General features: G+C 38.2%; 1 pseudogene; it reads right to left on the bottom strand.

Moving 5' to 3' along the window:
* LOC143398115 (A-kinase-interacting protein 1 pseudogene) overlaps positions 1-19962 on the bottom strand; it is a 39272-nt pseudogene extending 19310 nt beyond the window's left edge.
* Positions 19963-21262: the final 1300 nt, after the last annotated feature.

Genomic DNA, 21262 nt, shown 5'->3' with positions numbered 1-21262 from the left:
AGACTGGAATGAATTGTCTATTCTTTATGAAAAAGGTAGGACTTAAACTGGAACTTAAATGATCAAAAGACTTTGGAAAGAGGAGAATTTCATGAGGAAATTATGAAATAAGAAAAAGCATGGCAACAGACTGGTGTGAGATGAAATTTTAGAGAATTTTGATTTGCATTTCTCTAATTACTAGAGATGTTGAACATTTTTTCATATATCTTCTTCTGAGAAAAGTTTGTTCAGCTCCGTATCCCATTTATTGGTTGGAACCATCATTTGACCCAGCTATCCCATTCCAAAGGAATTAAAATCAACATACTACTGTAATGCAGCCACATAGATGTTTACAGCAGCTCAATTCACAATAGCTAAACTGTGGAAGCAACCTAGATGCTATTCAATAGATGAATGGATAAAGAAACTGTGGTATATATACACAATGGAATATTAATCAGCATTAAAAGAGAATAAAATTATGGCATTTGCAGGTAAACGGATGGAGATGGAGAATATCATGATAAGCAAAGTAAGCCAATCTCAAAAAAAACAAAGGCCAAATGTTCTCTCTGATAAATGGATGCTGATCCATATGGGGAGGGGGGCATGGGAAAAATGGAGGAACTTTGATTGGGCAAAGCGGGGAAGAAAAGATGGTGGAATGAGACATTATTACCTTATGTACATGTATGACTATACATATGGTGCGATACTACATCATGTACAGAGAAATGAAAAGTTGTGCTGCAATTGTATACAATGAATCAAAATGCATTCTGCTTTCATACATATCTGATTAAAATAAATAAGTTAATTAATAAAAAATAATAAGCATGACATGTTTCAGAGAATGACAAAGAACCTATCTTTTTTTAAAAAAAAAATATATATATATATATATATATATATATTTTAGTTATCGGCAGACACAACATCTTTGTTTGTATGTGGTGCTGAGGATCGAACCTGGGCCTCCCGCATGCCAGGTGAGCACGCTACCACTTGAGCCACATCCCCAGCCCTAAAGAACCAATCTTGAGTGTAGAGCTCATTGTATTGGACACAAAGAGGGAATACATTTGGATAGCAACTTTGGAAACATATTAATAGGGATCTTAAAAACTTTTCTAAGGAATTTATGGCTTTATTCTGTAGCTAATGGAAAGCCAGAGGGTTTGTTCATGATAGCAAGTAAAATAATTTTCCTAGGAATATTAAATTATAGTAGAGATAGGAAAGATTGAAGTTGAAGGCGAAATATAGCAAAGAGAAAGCTGTCACATTTCTGGCTTGATTTCAGTGTACTCACCAAGTAGACCCTGATCTCATTTGGGTTCCTAAATGTGTTTTCTTCCTGAGAGAAAAGTTCTGAACTGAGTATATGAATAGTTTCACAGTTATTTTTTTCTCACTGTAAATTAACACACTGACATTTTGCTTCAACCAAATCTTTGTTATTTGGACTTTTTGAGCTACTTCTCTCAGTAAATTTTAAGTGTCTGTGTGATTTTTGTTTTAGAACTAAAAGCAACAATAATAATTATAAAACCCAACATTTATTAAGCACTTAACTATGTGCCAGGTGTTGTGCCAAGAACTTTATCTTATTATTTTTCCAGGCTTGGTGACACACACTTGTAATCCCAGTGGCTTGGGAGGCTGAGGCAGGAGGATCAAGAGTTCGAAGCTAGCCTCAGCAAAATGGAGGTGTTGAGCAACTCAGTGAGACCCTATCTCTAAATAAAATACAAAATAGGGGAGGGGATGTGGTTCAGTGATAGAGTAGTGCCCCTGAGTGAGTTCAATCCTTTGTACTGCCCCCCCCCCCCTGCACAAAAGAACTTTATGCTATTTTTCAATTACACCTCACAGTTAAGGAAGAAACTGAAGAAGTAAAGTAACTTGCCCACAATCACTTACTTGATAGCTGAACTTTCAAACAGCACTATGGCACTAGCACACTACATTATTAAAATAATTTTATGATAATATGATATAGATTTTTCATGTATTTGACATTTATTAAAATATTAATAATTTTCTTTAAAGTACTATACAAGCTGAACTGAGTAAAAATAATTCTTCTAGTAACAAACCTATGGAGGTCTTTTTCAGTCATTGATCTTTATTACTACAAATGGACTTTCAATTGGCATATTAAAAATAAAACATCTTTACATAGTTATTTAGTCTTACAAATGTGTTTTTCAAGTATTGCCTCAACATTTTGGAGTGTTTTCAACAAGTTAACACATACATTCTATGCCAGCTATTACCCATCTACTCAAAAGAACATTATTTTCTTAGGATCCATAGATACAAAAAGCAATTTTTCAAATATTTTACAGCCCTCATACATGATACATGCAAAAGCAATATTGTTATATAACTTTTAAGCAACTGAATAAAATAACTTTGACAAAAAGAATGAAGTGGTAATTCATTACCACTTACTACATTGTATACTAAACAAGAGGTATTCTTATACAGCAAATGTCTTAACGACATTCTAGGAGCAGATTTATAAATATAGATAAGCTTTTGGGAATATATTTTTCATATAAAGAAAATATTTGTGGGTAGTGAAAGAATAATCAAGGCTTGCCCTCAGAGAAAATGCCCTTGTGGCAGCTATGAGTTCAGCGTATTGGATGGGAGAGGTTTTGCCTCTGTGATGGATGAGAGGGAAACGACAGCATACCCCACTACTTTAACCCCTTTGTGTATAAAGGAGCTACCATCTGAGAACCTAATGCTAATGCTCCCCCCCATTTCTGGCCCCTCTTGGGTTCTCTCTTTGCCCTACATTCAAGGCAAGTGAACCTAAGGGCCCCCCTCCAGCCAGACCCCCTTCTCTTCCTTACAGACCCCCTACTTGCTTGGATCTGGCCGGTAGTGGAACCGTTGTGTGTTGTCCTTCTGACAAACCATTTAGGTGTCCAGAGCATGATGACCTCTGAATAAGTGTGATCATAAGAGAACACTTTACCAGTTTCCTTTTGGGCCTAAGGAGGAACATGTATGTTTTGTTTACCCTCCCAGTTTTGTAAGAATTTCAAGTATCAGTATTTAAAGTTGAGGTGTTTCACATAAAACCTGGAGAGATCTGACTGCTCTCAAAGGGAAATATGGTAACAATGGGCTACCGTTCTCCCTTGGCCGCCTTCGAGAAAAGCAAAGAGAGAAGCAAGCTGGTACACCCAGTTAGGAGAAAGTTTGAAGAGCAGCCTTAATAGAGAGGGGAGGGAGCTAGATTGTACTAGGAATAAAGAGTGGAATTGAGGGTGTTAGGTGCAGGACAGGCTGGTCTGCAGGTCATGCCAAACAAAGTTAGCTGCAAGATGACCTGGCTTCTCAAACCCTCTGTCTGGTTCTTTATCACCTATTTGCTTCAAGCCCAAATACCCACACCCCCTCCACCATTTCCTGCCCACCAGTTAACATTCATCTCAAAGATCCTAACACCTTCCCAAATCAGGCTCAATACCCCCTGTCCACAAAATCTCTTCTTGGGCCTACAACCTATTATTCAGGACCTTCTTAGCAAGGGGTACCTCCGTCCTGCTCATTCCCCTTACAATTCTCCCATACTAGCAGTAAAAAAGCCCAATGGGTCCTACCTATGACTCATCAACACCTCCTTTAGGCCCATACATCCTTTGGTTCCCAACCCATACACCCTGCTGTCTCAGATCCCCCACAATGCCACCCACTTCTCTGTCATAGATTTAAAGGATATCTTTTTGTCTTTAACCTGAACTGTCCTTCCTCAGAGATTTCAAGATAGTCCACACCTCTTTGGACAAACCTTGGCCTCCGACTTCCAATCTTTTCACCCCCAATGTCCCGAATCCACCCTCTTGCAATATGTTGATTATTGTCCGGCAAATCTCTTTGCCCACCTGTGGGGAGGAAAGCACCCCACCACAGCCTTTAAGGCTATGGTGGCCCTCAGGGATTCCTTCCTTGGGCAGATTCTAAAGTCCTAGTCCTCTCACCTTAAGACTTTGCAGCTAGAGAGACACTTACCCTCCCCTTCCTCTCCCCTCTTTCCAGCCCTGGGAGTATCTGGCCTCTCTAGGAGGGGTCCCAAAAAGCCTTGGCCAAGGTCTCCTACGGCTCTGGCTCCATCCAGGACAAGAGCTTCGACTGTCAGGATTTGGTGACGACCAAGCTCTGCAGCTTGAACCTGCCACTTAGGCACTCCTGATTTTTTGGCTCTAGCAGGGATACCCCTTTTGCCAATAAATCAGTTTTCTCCTTCTCTGCGTCCTCTTCCCTCCTCCTTACATGGGTAATGTGTCCTCTCTGCCGGTCGACTCTCCCCTACAATGCCTCTTGGATCAAATATAGCACCCAGGCCTGGCCTACTTATCCCTTAGACAACCAAAGCAGATGGCCCCTTTTTGGGTCCCTGGATCCCTCCATTCTAAGGGATCTCTTCCAGGCTTTCTTCTTGCTCTGATCCAATCCTGCTCTCTGCACCCCTTGCAAACCTCTCCAAATTCTTCTAGCCCGTCCAAAGGGCGCTTAACAGATGACACAGTTCTCCTACTTAATTTCTTGGCCTTAAAGGGATATCGGGCCTCTCCACGAAAGGCCCAAATAGCATGTATCTAGGGTTCTCTATCTCTCAAGGGAAAAAGGCCATTACAGTAGACAGAAAACAGCTTATTGCGTCTATACCTACATCAAAGACCAAAGATGACTCTCCTTCTTGGGTTTGGCTGGGTACTTCAGGGCCTGGATTACTTTTGAATTTCTCCCTCCTTGCCAGGCCACTATATAATCTGGCCAAGGGCCCCCAAGATGAACCCCTACTCTCAGCAGAAGGGAAGCCCTTTACAAAAAGACCCTCCTCTGGGCACCCACCCTGCATCTCCCTGACCTCTCCCAACCCTTCACCCTCTATGTACATGAAAAACAGGGACAAAGTCTGGGTGTTCTGGGTCAGGAATATGGCCCCACATTTGCACCAGTGGCCTACCTATCCAAACAGTTCGACCCCACCGTCAGGGGCTGGCCCCCATGCCTCAGAGCCCTAGCAGCAGCCCATGACCTCCAGAAAGAAGCACACAAGCTTACCTTTGGCTCCCCACTAACCCTCTCATCTCCTCACTATCTAAAGGATTTCCTCACTTACAAGGGGCTACAGTCACTTCCTCTTTCCAGGGTTCTAAACCCTGCCTCCCTCCTCCCATCTTCTCCCTTACAAGATCCCATCCACAAATGCCTGGAGGTATTAGAGACGATTTTACCCTGCCCTACCACCATTTCTGAGGGACCCCTACCCTCTTCAGACCTCCTCTGGTTCTCAGATGGTAGCTCCTTTATACACAAAGGGGTTAAAATGGCGGGGTATGATGTTGTTTCCCTCTCATCCATCAGAGAGGCAAAACCTCTCCCATCCAATACCACCAACCAACAAGCTGAACTCATAGCTGCCACAAGGGCATTTTCTCCATCGGTAAGCCTTGATTGTTCTTTCAGGTAGTACCTTAGGGGTTCTGTGTTTGGGATTGGGGTCTCTGATGACTCCATGGCTGGTGCCTGGGAAAGTTTCTGTGCAAAGGCACAGGATGCCCAGTCACTATGGTAATGCCCTCCATGCTAGAGTCTTATCAGCTTCAACCTTAATCTTAGGCACATAACTCCTGGAAATAAAGGAACTTGTTTGCTTGATAACTACAATGTTTCACCAATCTCCAGTGCTCCTGGAGCTGCCCGCCTAACAGTAACTTCAGACAATGGACCTTTTTTGAGAACTGCAAAAAACTCCCAACATTGCATATTGTAACTATGATATGTAACTGCAAAATAAGCAAGCTTACTGATAACTCTAAACAATAATGTGGCTATGGTACTAATGACCTAATGTAACCTATTGTTATAAATAAACATGACCGCTTGAACAAAGAGCCACTCTGCCACCTTCCCTACCCCTGCACCTTGCCTGTGTCTCCTCTTTATTATTATTCTTTACAAGTACCTGCCTCTAGGTAACATAATTATTAGAATTCAAGTTGTTGAACTGTGTAGTATAGTAAAAGGACTCCTGTCATTTGCTAACTCTATGATATGGCAAATCAGTATTTTCTAGGTTTCTTTTTGGCATCTGTATGAGTGTATTGTATTATATTAGTTTGAAAGTTCTTCCAATTTAAAAATGCTGTTCAAAGCCTAAAAAGAACTTCAGATTTGAACTACCTGTGAAATTCTGATGAAGAAAGAAAAACTCTTCTGCCTGTTTATTATTAAGACCCATCTAGATTAGTATAATATCACTACAATTATAATAGGTAAAGTTTATTTTGTCACCAAGTTTTGGAATCCCCAGAACCTAACCAAATGCATTTTATCATATGGACACTTACTGGTAATAGAAGGTTATAAGTATGACTTGTTCTTAAAAAGAATTAATCAGGTTTAAGGATTAGTACTTTGCCACACATATAAAAATACTTCTGATGGATCTAGAGCTGGAGTTTTTGTTTTAACTCAATCTTTATTAAAAATCTTTATTATATAGTGTTTCCCATTTTTAAATTATTAAATGCATTTCTTTTTTTTAAAAAAGTGACATTCTAGATTTTCTACATTTTGCTTTCTATGTACTTTATCTTTTCTCTCACTCTACTCTTTTTTTTAACTCAGCCCCAGCAACACTAACCTGATTCTTTTGTTCCAGATGTGTCACAGCATTCTTGCTTCGTTGCCTGGACTGGTCACATTTTTTTTTCTTGCCACTTGTCTGAATTCCACATTTTCTTACCCAACTAGTTCTTACTTTGCCCACAAAGTTTTTCTACTCTGAACCAGCCTCAGGTAACCAACAGTTCACTTTCTTGTTCCTGGAGCACTCATTTGCTGCTTAGTTTCTGCTGTCTTGTGTAATAACTCCTGTTTTATGTTTAAGTCATTTTTACAGGATTTTTAAATTCCCTGAGGGTATAGGTGTTCTCTTTATTTTACGTTTGGTTGTCTTTATTTGATGTTGGATAAATTAACAAAGTAATACACACTTATTGTAAAAAGGGAAACCATATATGAAAAATAAGTAACAGTTGGATCAGGCACTATCTGTAAACATTAACTCACTTACTATCATAACAATACATTGTCACTATTATCTGTTTCTCAAATGAAAGTATTAAAAGTCCAGAGAGGTTAAACAACTTGTGGAAGACCAGGAGTTTCTTCCTTCCAGATATTGTAAATAAAGATTTATTGGTACCTAGCTGTACCCATTCTGTTACAGAATGTTACCCATTCTGTCTATGACTTCTTTCATGTTATAATAGTAGAATTAACTGCAAAGCCTAAAATATTCACTGTCTGGTTCTTTGATAGAGAGCTTGATGACCCTGCCCAAGACCATACAACTTGTTAGTAGCAGAATAAGGATTTGAACCTGGTTCTTTGGCTGTACAGTTCTTGCTTTTAGCCATTCCATCATACTGTCTCTTTCATATCCTTCTACCCTCAGTCAATATCTGAGATGATTAGTGTTAAGAACTTCATATGCTTTTTTTCTATACCTTTTTCCTTGCTCATACAAACATGCACATAATGTACAAGTGTATACACACACACACACACACACACACACACACACACACACACCCTCACCCACTGATGCCTAAATGAAAGTTATCAAACATATATACTTTCTCTCTAAAGAATATCACAGCCTTCTTGAACTTCAGAACACTAACCAGAACTTTAGCACAATGTGTGTGGCCATTTTAAATAGAAAAATCACCAAAGGCAGCATAAACATTTAATGTAATTGGGCACTAAATATTGTAAACATGGGAACATGTGCTTCACTTGTCTCAAATTTGTTGCTGCTCTGTGCTTATCTGAGAGTGATTGCAAAAGTGAAAGAGTATTAATTTGGGGTTTACAAATAAATTACAGTTATTAGGCAAGTACACACAAATGTGACATCTACTAATAAGAAGGATCAATTGCATACCTAAAAATAAATTTATTGATTTATTTGTTTTACAAAATAAAGTCATTTTTATTCACATTACTCAGAAATTTGATTTTTTTCCTCTTAACCACTCATAAATACTCTGGAAAGGGTATAGGGGAAAGAAGGATGAAGAAAGGTTGGCTAACAAAGATGCAGTTAGGTAGAAGGAATAATTTCTAACGTTCCATTGCATAGTCAGACAATAATTATTGACAGCAATTAATTATTTCAGATTAGATAGTAGAATTTTGAATGTCCCCAACACAAAGATATGATAAATGTCTGAGGTGATGGATATGCCAGTTACACTGATTTGATTTTTACACATATATTCATGAATGAAATCTCACATTTTGGGCTGGAAGTATAGCTCAGTTGTAGAGCACTTGATAGCATTCACAAGATCCTGGTTTCAGTCCTTAGCACTACAAAGTAAAAATCACATTTACCCCATAAATGTGTGGGTAATTTAGTTTTAATTAAAATATGTAAAAAAGAGAAAGCATAAATATTTACAAAACTTGGTAGATATAAGTTTGTGTCTTCTTTATGTCCACATTTATTACCACATGCTTTTTATTCTTTTTATTTGTTCTTTTTAGATATACATGACAGTAGAGTATATTTTGATATATTATGTATGCATGGAGTACAACTTATTCTAGTTAGGATCCCATTCTTGTGGTTGTACATGATGTGGAGTTTTACTGGTATTGTATTCATGTATGAACATAGAAAAGTTATGTCAGATTCATTCTACTGTCTTTCCGATTCCTATCCTGCCTCCCTTCTCTTCATTGCCCCTTGTGTGGGATTTATATACTGCATGGCTGATCTTTTGATCTCTGCAATTGTAAATGTTTATTATTTCAGCAAACACTTATTTATTGGCACTTATTTATTGTGCCAAACACTGAGTTAGGTGGTTCACAAAAATAAATAAGACATGGCACTCTGCTTTAAAACATATTAACTGGTACTAAGTGTCATCCTTGTATTATGAGCTAAGAGTAGAACAGAAAAGGGAATAATTATTTCTGCCTTGAAGAGACTGGGAAAACATTAAACCAGAAGTGACACTTGAATGTAAGCTCCATGAGGGAGGTGACAGTATCTAAGAACCTGGAATGTAATGAGATTAGGTAAATACTTTAATTAAAATTTCTATATACTGGGAATGGAAAGAAGAGCAATTCTGGCAAACAATAAGAAAAACTGCATAAGATATTTTCTAATCTAAGCAAACACTTAAAAAATTTACTATCTATATGTATAAAATGCATTTACATGTATAGTTAGATGAATCTTTAAAAAATATTTTTTAGTTGTAGATGGACCTTTATTTTATTTAGTTATTTTGTATGCAGTGCTAAGGATAGGACCCAGTGCCTCACACATGCCTGGCAAGTGCTCTACCACTGAGCTACAGCCCCAGCCCAACTAGATGAATCTTTACTGATTGAATACATTCTTGGAACCAGAAACCAAGTTGACAGAACTATATCAGTAACCTCCACATGCTCCTGTCTAGTCATTATTTCCTTCTCCCATCAAAAGAAACTTCCAATAGCACAGATTAGTGTCACCTGCTTTTTTTTTTTTTACAATTAACTTTATTTATTTTCCTTTTAAAAAATATTTATTTTTTAATTTTAGTTGGAAACAATACCTTCATTTTATTTACTTTTATGTGGTGCTGAGGATTGTACCCAGGGCCCTCAGGGCCTCACATGTGCTAAGCACTCTACCACTGAGCCCCAGCCACAGCTCTTATTTTCTTTTTTATTGGAGCATTGTAGTTGAAGGCTAACAGAGGCATTTGTTGTTACATATTTATATATGCACATGATATAACACTGCTTTTGTGTTTTATATAAATTAAATTATACCTTAGTATGAACTTGTATCTGGTTTGTTTCCCTCAGCATTATGTGTGAGAGTCACTTACATTGTTAAGTATAATTATAGATAGCTTGTGCTCATTGCCTTAAAGTATTCCACTGGAGGAGTATACCATGATTTGTTTATCTTTTCTACTATTGAGCATTTGAGTAGTTTCCAGTTTGGAGCTATTACAAATATTAATATTATGAACATTCAAATACTGAACAAATATAAGCACATATGTTGCTGTAGACTTATGAGTGGGATATTTAGTTTAATAGAATACTATCAAATAGTTTTGAAAATTGGTTTTACTTGTAGGTTTCCAGTACCTCATTTACATTCCCAAATAAATATTTAATCATTTTTATTATTCCACATTCTTGTCAACATTTGATATTTTCTGAGTTTTTCAAGCCATTTTGACGAGTGTATAATGTTCTCTCATTGTGATTTTCATGCACATTTCCCTGATGAAGTTCAAGTGTTTTTTCTTACATTTATTGGCCATTTGGGTATTTTTTTAATTGTTTCTTTTTAGTTATACATGCCAGTAGAGTCCATTTTGATAAAGTGTTACATGCATGGGGATATATCTTATTCTAATTAGGGCCTCAGTCTTGTGGATATATATGATGGTGGGATTCACTGTGGTGTATTAATATATGTACATAGGAAAATTATGTCAGATTCTTTCCACTATCTTTCCTTTTTTAATCCCTCTCCCTTCCCTTCATTTCCCTTTGTCCACTCCTCTGAACTTCTGTTCTTCCCCTCCCTCTCTTTTTGTGGGTTAGCTTCCTCTTATCAGAGAAAATATTCACCCTTTGATTTTTGGGGATTGGCTTATTTTCTCTCTGATTTCGCTTATTTCATCTGTTACCTCAGTTTAGTTTAACTGTAAACTTTCTAAATTCTTTCTCTGACATTTCTTGTGATGTCAATGGAGTCTGTTGTTGAGGCATTTGGGGTGGTTTGGGGTGATTTGTTCCCTTGGGGTTTTTCCGTATTGTTTTAATGTCTATCCATCTATCCAAATGCATCTGAAGCAGGAGAGTTTCTACCCTATGAACTTATAGTGTCCTTGTAGGTTTCCAGTACCTCACAGATTAGGGGGAGACAAATAATAACAACAACATATGCAAACAACTTATAGCAATAAATTAAGTACTTGATTCTTACTATGATGTACAATGTTAAGTGTCACAATAAAGAGATGTGGTGGTATCAGCAATTTCCATCTTTAAAAACAGTAAGAAATCATGTATTATGCCTGGTGGTCCCTGGTCCTTTGTTGTAGGACCCCAACTCTTGTGTCATTACATATTCCTAGCAATTCACAGAAAGCAATGTGATCAAAATATATCACACTGTATGGAGACAAAGACTGTGTGGAGGTATTGGGAGTGAAAGTACTTGATACTTAAAATATTTAAGTACTTTGTAATGCTATACAATGAATGAATTATTTTGGTTGATGGTAGAGTGAAAACATCTGTATTTTGTGATTTAGCCAGTGTTATTAGAACTGTATATCCTATCCAGCATTTTTAACTGCAAGAACTTTATGTTTGTCCAAGCAGGGCACATTTTCCTTTGTTCACATTCTCATTTCCAACAAATTGGAATTCTTGTTTCTCTTCCAATTATCTGCCTTCTTTTTTTCCCCTCATATTTCCTTTAGGTTCTAGGTCGCCCTCTCTAAAATTCAAATTGACAGGAACAGGGATCAAATTACTGATGGAAATACAAAATGGTATAGCTCTTTGGAAAACAATTTGGCTGTTCCTATAAAGTGAAACACACTTATCTCACGGCATAGCAATTCCACTTCTAGGAGTTTATTTAAGAGTAGGGAAAATTATGTTCACCCATAGCCTTTACATGAAAGTTCATAGCATAATAGAATGAAGACAACCTAAGTGTCCATCAAGAGGTGAAAGTAAAATAAATTGGAGACCCATATATTAGAATACGTTTTTTCATAATAAAAAGAAACTGCTGAGAAAAAAATAAGTGGGGATTGTTTCAAGTAATAAAAATAATAAAAAAGAAACTTTTCCTGATTGCTATTGAATTTGAGTCTTACTCTCTGACATCCCTCTTAGATCTATGTAAGAGCTAATAGCTACAAGTACCCTGCCTTTCATTTCATGCTTTTCATCTCTTTGTCTCTGTTCTACCTTATGAATAATTTCTTCTGTGTTTAATATGTTTAAACAGTATATTTTAATTTTTAGATGTTCTATTTCTTGAGAAAATTTTCAAGGTCATTATTTTTGGTCCTTTTTCCTTATAGAATTTTAAGGCCCTTTATTAATATTTTTTAGCCAATTAAACACACTTTTTTTGTGCAACTGATAATGATAATATCTAATATTTTGGGTTTAATTTTTCTACTTTGTTTCTTGGATATTCCCTATAGTGTCTTGACTGCTTGTGTGTTTTGAGATTTCCCATGGTCAAATCATACTCGTTGATGATATTTGGTGGAAACTTTTAGACATGAGATTTGAAGGTGGTTTCCTTTAGTAAAGATCTTGTTTGTTGAAGTGATTGAAACTTGTAACCAGCCTACATTTTTCCTTTTTATCTTGAAGTTTTTTTCATCCTCATAGATATAAAATGTGGAACACAAACTCCTATTTGAATTAGTTTGTAGTTATGAATTTTCAGGGGTGATTTTTACACCCTTCTACCCAACACAGTATAGTGGTCAAGATGAAAACATTTCCTTACTGCTTCTATCTGTGAGATGTGTTTATATCTAGTGCACTTGTCTCCTGAAGGTGTTGCCATTTGGGATCCTAGCTACACCTGGGACTCTCCTATTAGACTTTACATTGGTTGGGTTCTGGGCTTGTTTCTTGTCCCTTTCATCTCATGCTACTGTCAAAAGCATGAGGAAGGCTATGTTCAAAGCACTCTCATCGTAATTAAGAACAGAGTAGGGACGAAAATCATGAGAAGAAGATTAACATTAAACAGGGATGAGAGGTGGGAGGGAAAGGGAGAGAGAAGGGAAATTGCATGGAAATGGAAGGAGACCCTCAGGGGTATACAAAATTACATACAAGAGGAAGTGAGGGGAAAGGGAAAAAATATAAGGGGGAGAAATGAATTACAGTAGACCGGGTAGAGAGAGAAGAGGGGAGGGGAGGGGGGAGGGGGGATAGTAGAGGATAGGAAAGGCAGCAGAATACAACAGACACTAGTATGGCAATATGTAAATCAATGGATGTGTAACTGATGTGATTCTGCAATCTGTATACAGGGCAAAAATGGGAGTTCATATCCCACTTGAATCAAAGTGTGAAATATGATATATCAATAACTATGTAATGTTTTGAACAACCAACAATAAAAATTAAAAAAAAATCAACTCAGTGATTCATTTAATAACTTTTAATTCCAACATTTTATTTAGCATTTTTGTTTCCAGTGAAGGGATGTTCAGAGTAAATAATTTGCTACACTGAAGAAAAGAGGAATTCTGTTATATTAATTATTAGTTTTTGTATGCTTGAAGTATTTCATATTTAAAAGAATAAATATTTTGGGCTGGATTGTGGCTCAGTGGTAAAGTGCTCGCCTAGCAAATGCAAGGCGCAGGATTTGATCTTTAGCACCACATAAATAAATAAATAAATAAATAAATAAAGATATTGTGTCCAACTAAAAAATATTTTAAAAAAGAATAAATATTTTAAGAAAAACTTCTCGAAGGAAGTAGACAACCCCCCTGTTTTAGGTTAGGATGGCAAGATTATTGGTAAGTATTTCTTACCTCCATTTTTCAGTACTATACATAGAAAAATTTTGAAAATAAGTGGTGATGAATCTCTAAAATCACATCCTTTTTTCATGTTTTTGTTTCTTTTTCAGTACTAGAGATTGAATCCAGGGGTGTTCTACCATTGAGCCACATCCCCAACCCTTTTTTATGTTTTATTTTGAGGCAGGATCTCACTAAGTTTCCCAAACTGTCCTCATACTTGGATCCTCCTGTCTCAACCTCTAGGATCATATCAACAGTTCATTTGTATAAACTGAATTGCCAAGTAATTCTTAACTTATTTTAATCAAGTAAATTTAGAGAGGAAGTGTACCTACCCATGGAAAATATCCAGGAAGTGGGTAACAAGCATTACTAAATATTGAAAAAATACTACCCAGTTGTAAAATACATAAAATCATCATATCTAGAACTTTTTCAGGAACAGTAGAATACACATTTTCCCCTTAAAGAATTGGCTTTCAGGGATGTAGTTCAGTGTAATGGTAGAGCACCAGTCTAGCATGTATGAGAGCACAGGTTTGATCCTCAGTACTGTTAAAAAAAAAAAAAAAACATACAAAAAAACCAAACAACAACAAAATCACTTATGTTTCTATGGAAAACACCTGAAGAATATTTAATTTTCACTTTCATTCATTAAACAATATAAATCTTTAAAATCTCTTAAATATGTAGAAAAGACCTTGGAGTATTTTATAATAATTCAATTTCATATCACATTAAATATAGCATATCAGTCTCCTAAATATTTTTTGTAGATTATCAAACTTGAGGATAGCCAACCCTGTCAACAGCTCCAGTAATCAATAAGGTGAGTGCTTATGGCCCTCATTCATAATACTCTTGACACCCCTCACCACTGACTATACACCCCAGAGGCATGCCCCCATGACCCACCTTCTCCAGTGTCACCCTACTGTGTCTACATTCACTACTCAGTTAATCCCTATCAAAGGATTAATGTACTGATTGGGTTAAGGCTCTTCTAACTCAATCATTTCACCTCTAAACCTTATTGCATTATTTCATACAAGAGCTTTTGGGGGATACCTTATATCTAAATGATAACAGTAATCTTTCTCCCAGGCTTTTGACAGGATCAGCACCCTAGTGTCTTAGCTTGGGCTTCCATAACAAAATACCACAGACTGGTGACTTAAAAATAAATAATTATTTTCTCACAGATTTAGAGTCTGGAAAGTCCAAGATCAAGGTTCTAGCATGGTCAGTGTCTGTGGAGGGTTTTTCCTTAGATTGTAGATAGCTTATTGCGCCTTTGCATAGCCTTTTCTTGCTGTGTGCACTCAGAGATGTAGACCCTTTCTCTTCTTATAAGACCCTTAATCCAGGTTGGGGTTGTGGCTCAGCAGTAGAGCACTTGCCTAGCACATGTGAGGCACTGGTTTCAATCCTCAGTACCACATATAAATAAATAAAATAAAGGTATTGCATTCACCTACAACTAAAAAAAAATTTAAAAAGACCCTTAATCCCACTATATGGTCCCAACCCTCATGACCTGATCTAACCTTAATCACCTCCCAAAGTTTCCACCTCCAAAACCATCACATTGAGAGTTAGGGCTTCAACATTATGAATTTGGTGGGAGGGACACAAACATTTGGTTCATAAACCTAGTCTCTTATTCCTTTCCAATTCTGGTTTTCTCTCCAGATCTTCTGGCCTGTATGTCTCATGTCTGACACACCATGACACTCAGTTCCAGGCAGCCAGTCCAGTTGGGTAACAATGTGGACTTTCAGCACATGCCCCTTCTCAGACTTGGCTTCTGAGTCCTCCTGCTCTAGTGATCAATCAAAGTCTCTGGACCTTACCCCAAAGCAGGTTGTGGATGTGAAGGGAAGATGGAAGGGGTGATAGCTGAGGTGATAGGCATCATTTGGGAAGATCTTAGGAGATGGGCCACATTATGAAGGATGTTACTGAGAGTTTGTGAGCAAATTGCCAAAATAGTGTCGAGGCCAATCATCTAGAAGGATGCATGGGATCCAAGACAACAGTGAGATGAATCCATGCTCACTAAGCAGAAGAACAAGTGGGGAGTGAATGCTGGAATAGAGGAAGTTCCAAGTAGAGATCTGTAAAGCATGCCCTGTGTGTTGGGTCTGGCTGCTCAAGGATGTCTTATTGGGTTGGACAGAGGCACTCCATCTGTGGATAACAATCCCTTCTGCCCAGATCAGAGGTTGTTGTCAATGCTAAGCCTTCAAGTTTTGAAGCCCAGAATCAAGATTGAACACCAGGACCAGAAGCATTCAGTGTTGATGTCAGCATTCAGGCAGGAGCCTAGGCACAAATAAAAGAAAGTTCAGAGCTAAACTGTAAGCCAGGAAACTGCCAGGAGAGGAGCCAGGGGTCAGGTAGGAGCAGGATGAGCAGCCACTGAGCAGAGCAATCAAGGGGTCAGAGGATGCTCTGAAGACAGCAGCTGGGGAGATGGAGATATTCATCAGCAAGGCTGGGAAGATTGGCCAGGATCCCAGCCCTACTGGAGGAAGGTGAATAAGAATCTGGTAAACAGAATCAATGAGGTCAGGCATTTATGATGGTCTCACTGATAGTAAGAAAGCCTGAGGTACTTCAGGTTGAGTCAAGAATGATATCAAATCAGTCCAAGGCTTCTGGGTCCATCTTAGGAATTCAATGGCAAGGGAAAGGGTCTCTGTGCTAGTTAGATGAAGGGTCCCTTCTGGGCAGATGAAGCTCTAGTGTGCAAGTAGTAATTGCCTCTATAAGAAGAAAAGGGCCCCCTTCTCCTGGGAGATGCAGGATACAACCAGACCCCTGGGTCTAGTGAGCAGAGTGCAGTCTGGATTCAGGTCCAGAGCCCCTCAGTCAGAGCCTTCATGTAATGCACAAAGTATCTAACTATAGTGTGATCCCCCTGAGGTGCAGGCAGGAATGAAGTTCGGTTTTGGTCCTGAAATACTTGGAAACAACGGCTAGATCATAGCAGTTTCACCATAAGTCAGGAAGACTTTGGGTTTCTCAGAGTTACTTGTTTTTCCTCAGACTCAGGTGCTCTAAATCCTTCATTACCAGAGTTGTAGGAAATGTTAACACTGGTCTAATTGGTTAAACAGGGGCAAGTGGGTGAACCCTGTGGGCCTGGTGCATGAGAACTGAGGTGCCCCAGCCTGTCAAAAGAGTGGCTGGCTTAATTAGGGAGTGAGCTGGGAAATGCCACTAAAAGTCCTATTGGATGGCCAGCCTGACTCCACTCCGGGTGACTAGAGAATAATTTTTTCTACTGTGCTTTTTTTTTTTTAATGATTAACAAAGTCCATTTCTCTTTAAAAATACAGAACAATATTAGCAGCTTACAGATACTTAAGACATTCAGTGAATCTTAATGTAGTTCTACTTGTCATCAAGACTAATCTCATCAAAATGGTGGCATATTCACCATACCTAATTATTTTGGGTTTAGGAACAAGAGGTTGCAACATCTGGAAAGAAGAGAAGAACAACAAACAGCAGAGAGTTCAAACTGCAGTATTGGGGACTACCAAGGAGCTGACCCTGAAAGCAACCAACATGAAGCCACTGTAAACTCTGCCAGAGGAAGCTGAACACAGAAAACTGAGGTACCAGGATACATCCAAGGGACAAGAATTCCCAAGAATTCAAACTAAAATCCCTGGGGGTCTAGGTAAAGCAGAATGGTTGAGAAGGGTCATTTTAGGGGATCCTTACATAGTCCTTAGATCGTCTGGTGTCACATGCCCTTTGAGAATCATAAAACCAATGGCTCCCTTTTCCAGAAAATTGTACTCACAATTTTGCATATAATTTCAGAAGGCTTATAGAACCCATGAAGCTCATCATTGGTTTCTTGTGAGAGGGGAGGTGCTAGGTTCTCCATTTAAATAGCGCTGTCCCATGGGTCTGCTTTACTAGTCTCACTGTCTAGGCGAGTCTGTTCCTCATGGGAATGCCAATATAGATCTATTTAAAACTTTATTTTGGTCACATAATATGTAGCATTTTTCCTGAGGAAAGATTAGCTATATTCAAAATGATTTGATCTACCTGGCAGTTGGTGTGGTAGGTTAAAAAATCTTGGGATATAGCAATGAATTTTCTAAAAACAGTGATTTCTGATCCTTAAACATTTTTAAAAAATATTTGTTAGTTGTCGATGAACACAATACCTTTATTTTATTTACTTATTTTTATGTGGTGCTAAGGATCGAACCCAGTGCCTCATGCAGGCTAGGCAAGCGCTTGATCCTTAAAATTTTATTCAGCATGGGACTCAGGATTTTTCTCTTTTTCTTTTTAACAGGAAGTTAAAGAATTATGACGATAAATACCTGACAAATTACAAAGAGTGGTCGACAAGACCTTGTTCAATGGAAGGTAGAACACAGGCTACAGGTGAGAGTCAAGTGAGCAGCAGCGTCTTCACCCCATTAAGACCTAACTGCAGATGAGAAACAGAAAGGCCCCACGTGTAAGGGGCACAAGAGCCAGTGGCCCTGCTTGGTGGCACTGCTTGAGGACAACACTTCCACAGAGGCCTCAGGGTATAGTAGACCTGATTTGGGCAAATGTCTCCACAGCCTCTCTGCTCTCTTTTCATAAAGCCTACAGTTGTACATGGGGAACATTGTGTTTGACCTCTTTTTAATAGCAATAAAATGAATTTTCTGTTTCCAAATCTTTCCCTTTATTATCATAATTAGCCTTTACTTGGAAAGCCAGTAGTAAAAACTGCTCAGACAGCATCATCACATTATTACTTTCAGGCAAATGAGGATGGGGGACTCTCAAGTTAAAAATGGAACTGAAAGAGACATATTCCAGTTCCCAGGAAGGCTGACCTCTACAGTCAGTGCTAAAAGCAGGATTAATGTGTAATTATTAAGAAAATCATATGGTGGCTTTATTCTTCTTGCTACTTAAAAAAAGAATGATGTTGGGGGGCTGGGGTTGTGGCACGCTACAGAGCGCTCACCTAGCTAGTGTGAGGAGCTGGGTTCATCCTCAGTACCACATAAAAATAAATAAATAAAATAAAGATACTGTGTCCAACTACAACTAAAAAAAATTAAAAAGGAAAAAGAAAAAGAAAAAGGAAAAAAGAGTGATGTGATGGCAGTGAAGGCCAACAGGGAAGACACTTTGTCCAGTAAACAATGGCTACTACGTAAGTCTTCTTGGTCAAGGAAGTTGAGCCTTGACAGAATAAGTCCCTGGATATACTTTTATGTAGAGGTCTTTTGATACGTTCTCAGCAGGCTGGGATGCCTCTGAAACATGCTGTTTCATAGATGCTTCCGGAACTGAGGGATGTCTTTTTTCTGTCATTTCTCTGACCATGCCTTCTGTAAGAGCACATGTGTAGCTGCGACTTCCCTCTGTGATAATGATAGATATGGGTTGTCCCTCTTTCCTCTGCCACAGAAGAATAATATTTCCCACACTGACTTGAATTATAGTCCATGAATTCAGCCACTGTTCTGAAGGAAGCTAAGGGTTCGGTACCTTTCTTCTCCCTCTCCTGGGATAAAAAGCACTGGGGACCTGCTGCCAGTCATCTTTCTTGGTAGGACCTGTCCTGGGAAAGAATCCCTATGCTGCTTTTGGGATACTCGTGTGAATGCCAGTCCACTGCCCTCCTCTTGGCCCGCTGCACTCCAGCACTTCTTGATCCAGCCTAGCTGAGTGTTGAAGGGAACATTTGTCCACCTGGTTCACTGCCGTCAAATGAAACAATTCTCCATGTCTCTCAGTCCATCTTCTCAGTGCGTATTCACCCTCTCTATTGCACTTTTAAGACCAGGCAAATACCACTTTACTGTGCAGTCACCTCCAAAGATTCCAGGGCACTTTCATTAAAAGGTAACGTGTCCATCAGTCCTTACACCTCAACTCACTCCCAGGGAGCTTACTGCACCTGCTTTGCCATTCAGAATAGCCCCTAAACTACATCTGTATCCTAATCTGCCCTCACCCTCTTCCTTGTCTGTCCACACCAGCCTTCTCAGTGAGAATGTTGGTTCTGGCAAGGGGCTCCTGACCTGATGTGGGTTTCAGTTGGTCTGTTTCATTAGATCTGACCAGTTTAATGTTTCTGGATGTTTCTTATGCTAATGTTTTGTTCAATATTTCTTTTTTTTAATTTCAATATTTGTTTAATGTGTAAGATGTGCCAGGCATAGTGCTGGGGAAATGCAAGATAATCATGATGTGGTCCCTCCCTCAAGGAGTTTGCGGTATAATAGGAGACAGAAACAGTAGTGGACGATGGCTGTGTACCAGTACCCATTTCCTCCTTCCTCATCTTAACAGAATTCTAATGCTGTTTCAGAATCCTCCTTTCTCCTGTTCTACACAGCAGTCAACACACACACACACACACACACACGCCTGCTTTGGGAGTGGGTCCTGAGACTGTTTGGTTGATAGAGTCAGAAGTGGGATGAGTCTGAAGGGAAATGTGGCTGTGCTGAAAATCCACACTGATACCAAACTGATTAGCTATCTCCAGCTGGAACTGACTGGCATGGTGTGGTGGACATGAAAAACACAGGCTGGTAGGGCTAAACAGAAAGTCTGTGTGTAGTTGTGGTTCATCCATTGCCACTATTATAAAAAAACATTATATAAGTATACTACATATAATTACTATGCTAATAATAAACTATTCATATAAATCTATTCATTTTGTGAAAATCTGAATTCTCTCTAGCTTTTTTTTGAGTTTTTAAATTTAAAAAAATTTTTTTTTTAGTTATACATGACAGTAGAATCTATTTTGATATATTTATACAAGCATGGAATATATCTTATTCTCATTAGGATCCCACTCTTGTGGATGTACATGATGTTGAGATTCACTGTGGTGTATTCATCTATGTACATAGGAAAATTATGTCAGATTCAATCCACTGCCTTTCCTATTCCTATCCCGCTTCCCTTCATTTCCCTTTGTCTAATCCACTGAACTTCTATTTTCCCCTGCTCCTTGTTGTGGGTTAGCATCCACATATTAAAGAGAACATTCAACCTTTGGTGTTTTGGGGATTGGCTTATTTCACTTAGCATGATGGTCTTCAGATCCATCCATTTATGGGTGAGTGTCTTAAAATCATTCTCCTTTATGGCTAAGTAATTACATTGTGTAAAATTGTGTTTATTTAAGGGCTATAGTTTGACTTTTGTTAATTTAAACAATGTTACTAAACATCTTCCTTAACACATCTTCTGATATTATAAAAGGATAATACCAATTGTCTTCCCTATGGTTGTCCAAGTGACATTTCCATCAGCAGAACGTTGTTTCCATATCTGCACTCACATTTGTTTTATGATATTAATGAAATAAAAATCTAGTGCTTTATACTGCAATTTAAATTTTTGAATTTTCTGATTATTAATGGAATTAAGCATATTATTATACATATTAGGCATTTGCATTTCTGCTTCTGTGAAAGCTGATTCAAGTTCTTTGTCCATTTTCATTTTGGGATATCCATATATTTCTTGTTGGCTTTTAGAGATTTATTATATATTCATTTGCCTGTTAGGTTTATTTGAAATATTTTCTATTTTGTTATGTATATTTTCACTTTGTCATAGTA

Source organism: Callospermophilus lateralis, chromosome 1, assembly GCF_048772815.1.
Source record: "Callospermophilus lateralis isolate mCalLat2 chromosome 1, mCalLat2.hap1, whole genome shotgun sequence".
NCBI classification, from domain to species: Eukaryota; Metazoa; Chordata; class Mammalia; order Rodentia; family Sciuridae; genus Callospermophilus; species Callospermophilus lateralis.
This window is presented reverse-complemented; position numbering and strand designations above follow the sequence as displayed.